Source organism: Sinocyclocheilus rhinocerous, unplaced genomic scaffold (genome assembly GCF_001515625.1).
Source record: "Sinocyclocheilus rhinocerous isolate Xijiao unplaced genomic scaffold, SAMN03320098_v1.1 scaffold2425, whole genome shotgun sequence".
Classification (NCBI taxonomy): Eukaryota; Metazoa; Chordata; class Actinopteri; order Cypriniformes; family Cyprinidae; genus Sinocyclocheilus; species Sinocyclocheilus rhinocerous.
The window spans coordinates 18,479-25,714 of record NW_015637136.1 but is presented as its reverse complement, the minus strand read 5'-3'; the positions used below and the strand labels follow the sequence as shown (position 1 = coordinate 25,714).

The following is a 7,236-nucleotide window of genomic DNA, read 5'->3' as shown; positions in this document are numbered from 1 at the left end:
TCTTTCTTTTTTTTATACACATTTTTACTGCTTAGATTTTTATAATCAATTATCTTCCTATTGATCCACCAGTTCACAATTTCAGCTCTGTGTGTTTGCAGGGTAAAAACATGGGTCAATTTTCGCATTGGTCTGAACAAAAACAACCCAATACTATGTTCCTGCAATACAGGAGGCTGCAGTTCTAGAACTGCATTTCATTTTAGGGAAAAATTTTTTTTTTTTGATGTCATTACATTATTTTTTTGTTTACATTTTTTTTAATGCTCTAAACAAATAAAAAAATTGATACTTCATAAGTTATGTTACGTCCTTGGTAGAGGACATCAGGACTCAATTTCTTTAAAAAAAAATAAAAAGACATCAATGAACATGCATAGGCAAAAACAATAGATTAAGTGTAATAATGGGAGTAATAATTGACAAGATTTTCATAATAATATATAATATTTCATAGGAATATTGAAATATATTTTCTTTCCCTATTCATTTGTTGTGTCTTCCAAAATGTGTAATAAACATGCTTTTAGTCCCGGTGTCCTCATATGAGATGAAAATCAACCTCCTGTTTCGTAACAGGAAGTTATATTTTGATTTGAAACCCCATAACATTTTCCTGAGATGTTGATTTATGACACCGTTTAAAAATGTGTCCGATTTAAATGACAATTACAAAATATCATATTTCCATAAGATTGTCACTAAATTAATATCAGACATTTTTGAAGACCAAGAGAGGGGGTGGTCATGGTGAAACATCCAAACATTTAGTATCTCTGAAAAGCCCTGAATGTGTTTTGTACAGGACATCCAGACTTAAAACTGTGGCATGCATAGTCTCAGAGAAATTCACTAAAATATAATGTCCTCATATGAGGATGCAGGGTCTCAGGAGGTTAATGCTCACCCTATTTTGGATAAAAATAGGAAAGCTAATACTTTTCTTAAAAGAAACAGGATTCCCTGAATTATCGTCATTGATATCGTTATCGTAATAAATAGACAGATCTATATTAGGACCTACTGTAATGCATGGATCTAATATAATGTTACACATCAGATTTTCCCCAACCATTAACTAAACGTTCATGTAAGACATAACAGATTATGTTTGTGTCAATCTCGCCAAGACATATTTTGCAATAATGTACTTTATAGGGAGATCGTACGCTCTCGGAGAGGTGCATCTTATGCACGGGCTTTGCAAATGTCAGTCAGCGCGATCATTTTGTTTTTTAATCAGCATGGGTTTGGAAATCATATTTCACTGGTTTGGACTCATGTCATCGAGAATTCGATTTAAATTATTCACAAAGCTGGAATACTTGCGCTTTGCAACAATAGACCTACAACTTGTGGTGAGAAATAGCAGCAGCAGTCGTCAGGACCAGAAGTGAGCAGAGAAGGTTTTCCTCTCAGAAAACGAACAAATAACGATCATTTTAGTCGTTTAATTACTATTTGGAGCATTGGGATCGCTAGAAGAGGGCTTAATGAACTTATTTTTGTGAAAACCTCAAATTCAACCAAAACATTGACATTTTTCACTTCTTTTGTCTGTAGCTCAAAATTAGACCGTGAACATTACGAATCATTTTGCCAGCACGGGTCACATTTAGATCTGCTCATGCTGCTTCATATTTCTTTTTAACAGCATTTTTCAGCATTGCGCATTATAACCAATCACACATGATTCTGTTGAGCTTATGTATGCAGTGGCCAATCAATGGAGTTCAGATTAGTCATCATTGAAACATTTTGATCAGTGCGTGGCTCGCAGGCTGAATTCTGCACTCTTGCAGTTCGCACACAGAATTATGTCAACAACTAGACTTTATCGTTATTATCGCAGGAAGACTAATTCTTATCGTGGGGAGAATTTTTACCGGTATATCGCAAACGATAAGATATCGCCCATCCCTACTGATTCGTCAAACCTGCTTTCCTGCAGTCTGTGTTCTTCTGACTATTTTGTAGTAAGTAACGAATATGCTTCGGGGAAATGTATCGGAGTGAAAGTATAAATTTTAATTAGGAAATGTAGAGGAGTAAGATTAAAAGTTGGCTGAAAACTCAAGTAAAGTGCAGATACTCCCAAAAAAATACTTAAGTACTGTGACAAAGTATTATTGCTTCGTTACATTACACCACTGCAATTTAATGACTCAGTCACTTTTTGTATATACTTTTATATTTGTTTAGTACAGTCTAGTCTTATTTATTGTCTGTGGTTATATGTTTGTTTTCTAACACCAGTCGGGAGCAGTGCTTTTAATTTCATTTTATGCAGAAAAATACAATGACAATAAAGGCTTTCAATTCAATTCAAATATTTTATTGAGAAATTTAAAATAGAATTTAAAAAGCAAAAGTGATCAATAATTGCTGAAAGTAAAAGTGAAAACTAATGAGATAGATCTCGCTCCTACTGACAAGTAGGGATAGGTATCAATGAGGTTTTAATGGTATTACTATTATTACGATACTCCGAATCAGAATCTGTGCATCAGTCCAGTTCTTTAACGGTATTCTTTTTTTTCAGTATGAAGGTATTTTTAGTGTGGTTTATATACATAAAGTTTACATATAACTCTGATACTAAAGAAAAAACGAAGGTCTAACAGTAGTACACCTTTACTTACTACAACCTGAACTTCCCTCAGGTTGAGTGCAGTGTAGAGAGTAACACGAGCCTCCTCCTGTTGGTGCGAGTGAGCGGTCAGTCACGTGTGTGTAGAACGGCCGAACTTAAGGAGCTGTCCCTGGAACTTACACGATCGGCAACCGGCTGTTTTTTGTCTTATTGCAAGCAACTCGTCTCTGTTCTGGACTTGCACAAACTGCGTTGCAATGCAATCGTGTGGGGAAGTCGGGGAAGCCTAATGGTTAGCGAGTCGGTCTCGTAACCCAAAGGTTGCGGGTTCGAGTCTCATGGAATTGTAGGTGGGGAGAGTGAATGTACAGCGCTCTCTCCCACCTTCAATACCACGACTGAGGTACCCTTGAGCAAGGCACCGAACCCCCAACTGCTCCCCGGGCGCCGCAGCAAAAAAAATGGCTGCCCACTGCTCCGGGTGTGTGTTCACAGTGTGTGTGTGTGTTCACTGCTGTGTGTGTGCACTTAGGATGGGATAAATGCAGAGCACTAATTCAGAGTATGGGTCAACATACTTGGCCACATGTCACGCCACTTTAGTATTCAGGTAAATAATAGCCTATAAAACAATTATATCGCTTTACCTTAAATATCTTGTTTTTATAATCCACGGAAGCCAAACTCAAAATCGAAAATAAAATAAAATTAATCGCACAGCACTAATGTGCAAGAGAGATCTGGTTTGCAAATAACGAAAATGCATCATAAACAAGTGTCTTGATATCATCACATATAGAAACAATTAGCTTGATAACGTTTATGTACCAGTAATAAATTTTAAGTGCATTTTCTTAATTTTTTTCAGTACTGAAAGCAGAACTGATAACGTCAGAGCTTATCAATACTACAGTGTTTTGTAATTTAGCCCCAGGGCTCCTTTAATACCGGGTTCAGGTATTCATTCAAGAGAAGCACAGAAGGATCAGTTACAAAGCTGATAGTATATCTTGCATCTGCGTTTTCTAAATATATCATAGAAGAAGAATAACTAGTTTTAAAAATAACAATGAAGAACACTATTCAAATTAAATCTCAGTCTCTCTTAAAAGTGTTACTGTCACGAATCCTGTCCATGGACTTCCGTTCGATCGCCACCAGAGGTCACCTTCCGTTACATTGACTCTTGCACTACACAAACTGTTACACATCACCCTGGACTACATTTCCCATGCTCCATTGCACTAATCACAAGCTCATCTGAAACCAACCACACAGCTGCTACCAATAACACACACTATATAAATCAGTCTCACACCACCATTCAAGGCTGAGTATTGTTTAGCGTTTATCTCTCATCTAGTGATAGCTACTTTACGGAGCCATTCCAAGTTTCTGAATCTAGTATAGCCTTGTTCTTAGTCTGTTTACCCGTGTCTTGATCCTTGTCTGTTATCTCGTTTTGTCTGATCATTGCCTGCCCTTAAGTTTTTAGCTTGTTTTGGAATTACCCTTTGCCTTGCTGTTTCGCACTGTGTTTGCACCTCGCCTGGACTCTAGCTTGTCTTGTGGATTTCCCGTTTGCCTCGCCCTCAGGATTACGTTCGCCAGAGATCGACCACGCACGTTTACTGGACTACTCTTGTGTCTTGCCCTCAATATACCTGTTTGCCATTGTTTCACCCATGCCTGTTATGACCACGTTTCTGTCTAATAAAAGCCTGCAGATGGATCCACACGTCTCGCATCTCATTCGCCCCGTAACAGTTACAACCTCTTCTTCTGCTTCCTGAACAAGAAGAATTTGTAAAAAGCTTCTACTTTCCTTCATGAAAGAGTAAGCAAACTACAAGTGATACTTATGAATTATAGACAATTTAACATAATTTGAAAGTCATAAGAAAGCACTGTGATTCCATTTATATCACAAAGCAAAATTATATTCAAGAATAAACATTTTGACATTGTTCTTTGGGGAGGCACTCCATCTTTGAGTTGATCTGAATCTCACAGTTGAATCAGCTGGTTTTGAAGATGAAGATGAACTTTATTCACTGTAAAAACTTTAGATAATATTTCTTTGTCATGCCGCTTTTAATGGCTGGTTAGGACAGATTTATCCAGATATTTTATTGTGTGTTGCATTCTTGTGCCACGTTTGGGGAGGACGCTCATCAGACTTGAAAGTGCTGGATCTGAAGATGATCTACTTACTGTGATTGTTTTTTGTATGACTGTGTAGAGCAGATGAATTATTGAAACACTTCCCACATGCAGTGCAGTGATATGGTTTCTCTCCAGTGTGGATCCTCTCATGTGTTTTCAGATGTGTTGACTGATTGAATCTCTCATCACAGTGTGAACACTTGTAAGGTTTTTCTCCAGTGTGGATCATCTCATGTGTTTTTAGGTCTCCTGACCGACTGAATCTCTTGTCACAGTGTGAACATCTCCAGTGTGGATCCTCTCGTGCAGTTTTAAACACTTTGCTGTAGTAAAAGTCTTTTCACACTCAAAGCACATTTACTCTCTCACACCAGTATGTATTTTCTGATGTACTGTTAAATATTGTAAACATGAAAAACTCTTTCCACACAAATAACATAAATGTGGCTTATCCTTTGTATGAACTCTCAGGTGTTTCTTCAGGTTTGAAGCCCACAAAAATGTTTTGTTGCATTGATCACATGTGTATGGTTTCTCTTTAGTGTGAAAGTTCATGTGATCCTTAAGGCTTGATGATTGTGTGAAACTCTTTCCGCATTGCTCACATGTGAACGGTTTCTCTCCAGTATGAACTCTTATATGCTTTGTAAGGTGTTCTTTTAGTTTGAAACTCTTCCCGCACTGATCACATGTGTACGATTTCTCTCCAGTGTGAATTATCTCGTGTCTTTTCAGGTCTCCTGACTGACTGAATCTCTTGTCACAATGTGAACACTTAAACGGTTTCTCTCCAGTGTGAAGTCTCATGTGAACATCAAGACCATATTTGCTTGTCAAACTCTTTCCACACTGAGAGCAGGTGAAATATTTCTTGGCTCTTCTTTTCTTTAAATCTTTCCATTTGGTTTGAGAGCAACTCGAAGGTTTTTTTCCAGTTCTTAAGTTTTTTCCCTTAACTTCACTCAATTCTTCATTCTCCTCGTTTTCTTCAATCAACTCTGAAATAAAAGTAAAAATTATTTATTTTCATTAAATCGTGAAAAAAAACAAATGTGAAAAGACATAAAAGTGAACCCTGATGTAACAGCAGAAATTGCTATACAACATTTTGATCATTTTGGTGCAGTTTTATAAATACATCTAGTATATTTTATATATACATCTCTAAAGCTTTTCATGAATGAGGTACATTGATCTTCAAATTATGATTTTTAAAACATAGAAACATGGAATTTGTCCCTAGGGAGAACTATTAAATATGTTTGAGCAATTACACAATTATCTAACAAAAATAATTTTGTTGAAAAACAGTACCCAGTTTACAGAAAGTGTCCCTTGTTATTTGATTATTTAGCTATATTACTGCAGAGCTCTAAAGAATTTTCCAATTACAACAAACACAATCTACTTAAAGGGCATCTATTACAGGGTACATACAGGAATCATGGAGTTAAATGTAATACCTTTTAAGACCTTTTTTAAGACTCTTTCCATACAATTGAAGACCAAATTGCCACTTCAAATTTTAACCGGTTACATCGGCGACATGAAACAACAAAAAATTATCATTGAATCATTCATTCATTCACTCAAAATGTACTTGTTTCATTACTGGATGAATCAGCGTTTTTTAAGAAATCTCTTGAATGATTCAAAGACAAATACATTTTTGTGAGTTTCTTATGAGTTTCATATTATGTTCAATTGTCTTATAATGCATGTATCATTTATACTGTGAGATTCAGATAAACTCAAAAGCCCTATTCAGATGGTAAATGTTTCTCCTGACACCTTGAGATTGAAATAACATGATAATATATGATGGACTCATGAAGCAGTGGAAGTTCATTCATCATTTCTGTGATGTGAAGCTCAAGTATGATCTGATGATGATGATGATTGGTTAATACTGTATGTTTATTATGTTTGAACTGAACTAACAGAAATGATCACAGCAGTCCTACTGACTTCAGTTACTGCTGGATCATTATTCTGAGGTACCACACACGTCTTTACATTGTTCGCCGTTTTATACCTTTCATTTCATTCCGTTTCACAGACTGAGTGTTTTATTTTTCTATAAGTCTGAGTCTGTTATATCTGTCATCTGTCCACACATCTTTCCTGCAGAGATTGTGATTATTGTTGAATTTACAGTGTTTGCTGCTTCTGCTGTGATTCTTCTTCAGATCATCTATGCAAGAAGAGCTGGTGAGTTTTTCAGCCTCACACAATCCAAATTCTGGCCAGAGGAGAACTGACCCCCGACTGAGCCTGGTCTCTCACAAGTGTTTTTTTTTTTCTCTCCATTTTTGTCACCAATGAAGTTAGGTTCCTTGCCACTGTTACCTTTGTCTTGCTTAGTTGAGGACACTTAATTTCCGTCAGTATTGTTGACTTGATTGCACAGACACTATTTGAACTGAACTGAGCTGAACAATTACATCGAACAATGAATGATGAACTGACTTTAACTG

The 7,236-nt window shown here is 36.5% G+C and overlaps 1 pseudogene; it reads right to left on the bottom strand.

Annotated features, from left to right (window-relative positions):
• LOC107748527 (zinc finger protein 726-like) overlaps nucleotides 1-7,236 on the bottom strand; it is a 28,284-nt pseudogene that overhangs the window by 2,731 nt on the left and 18,317 nt on the right.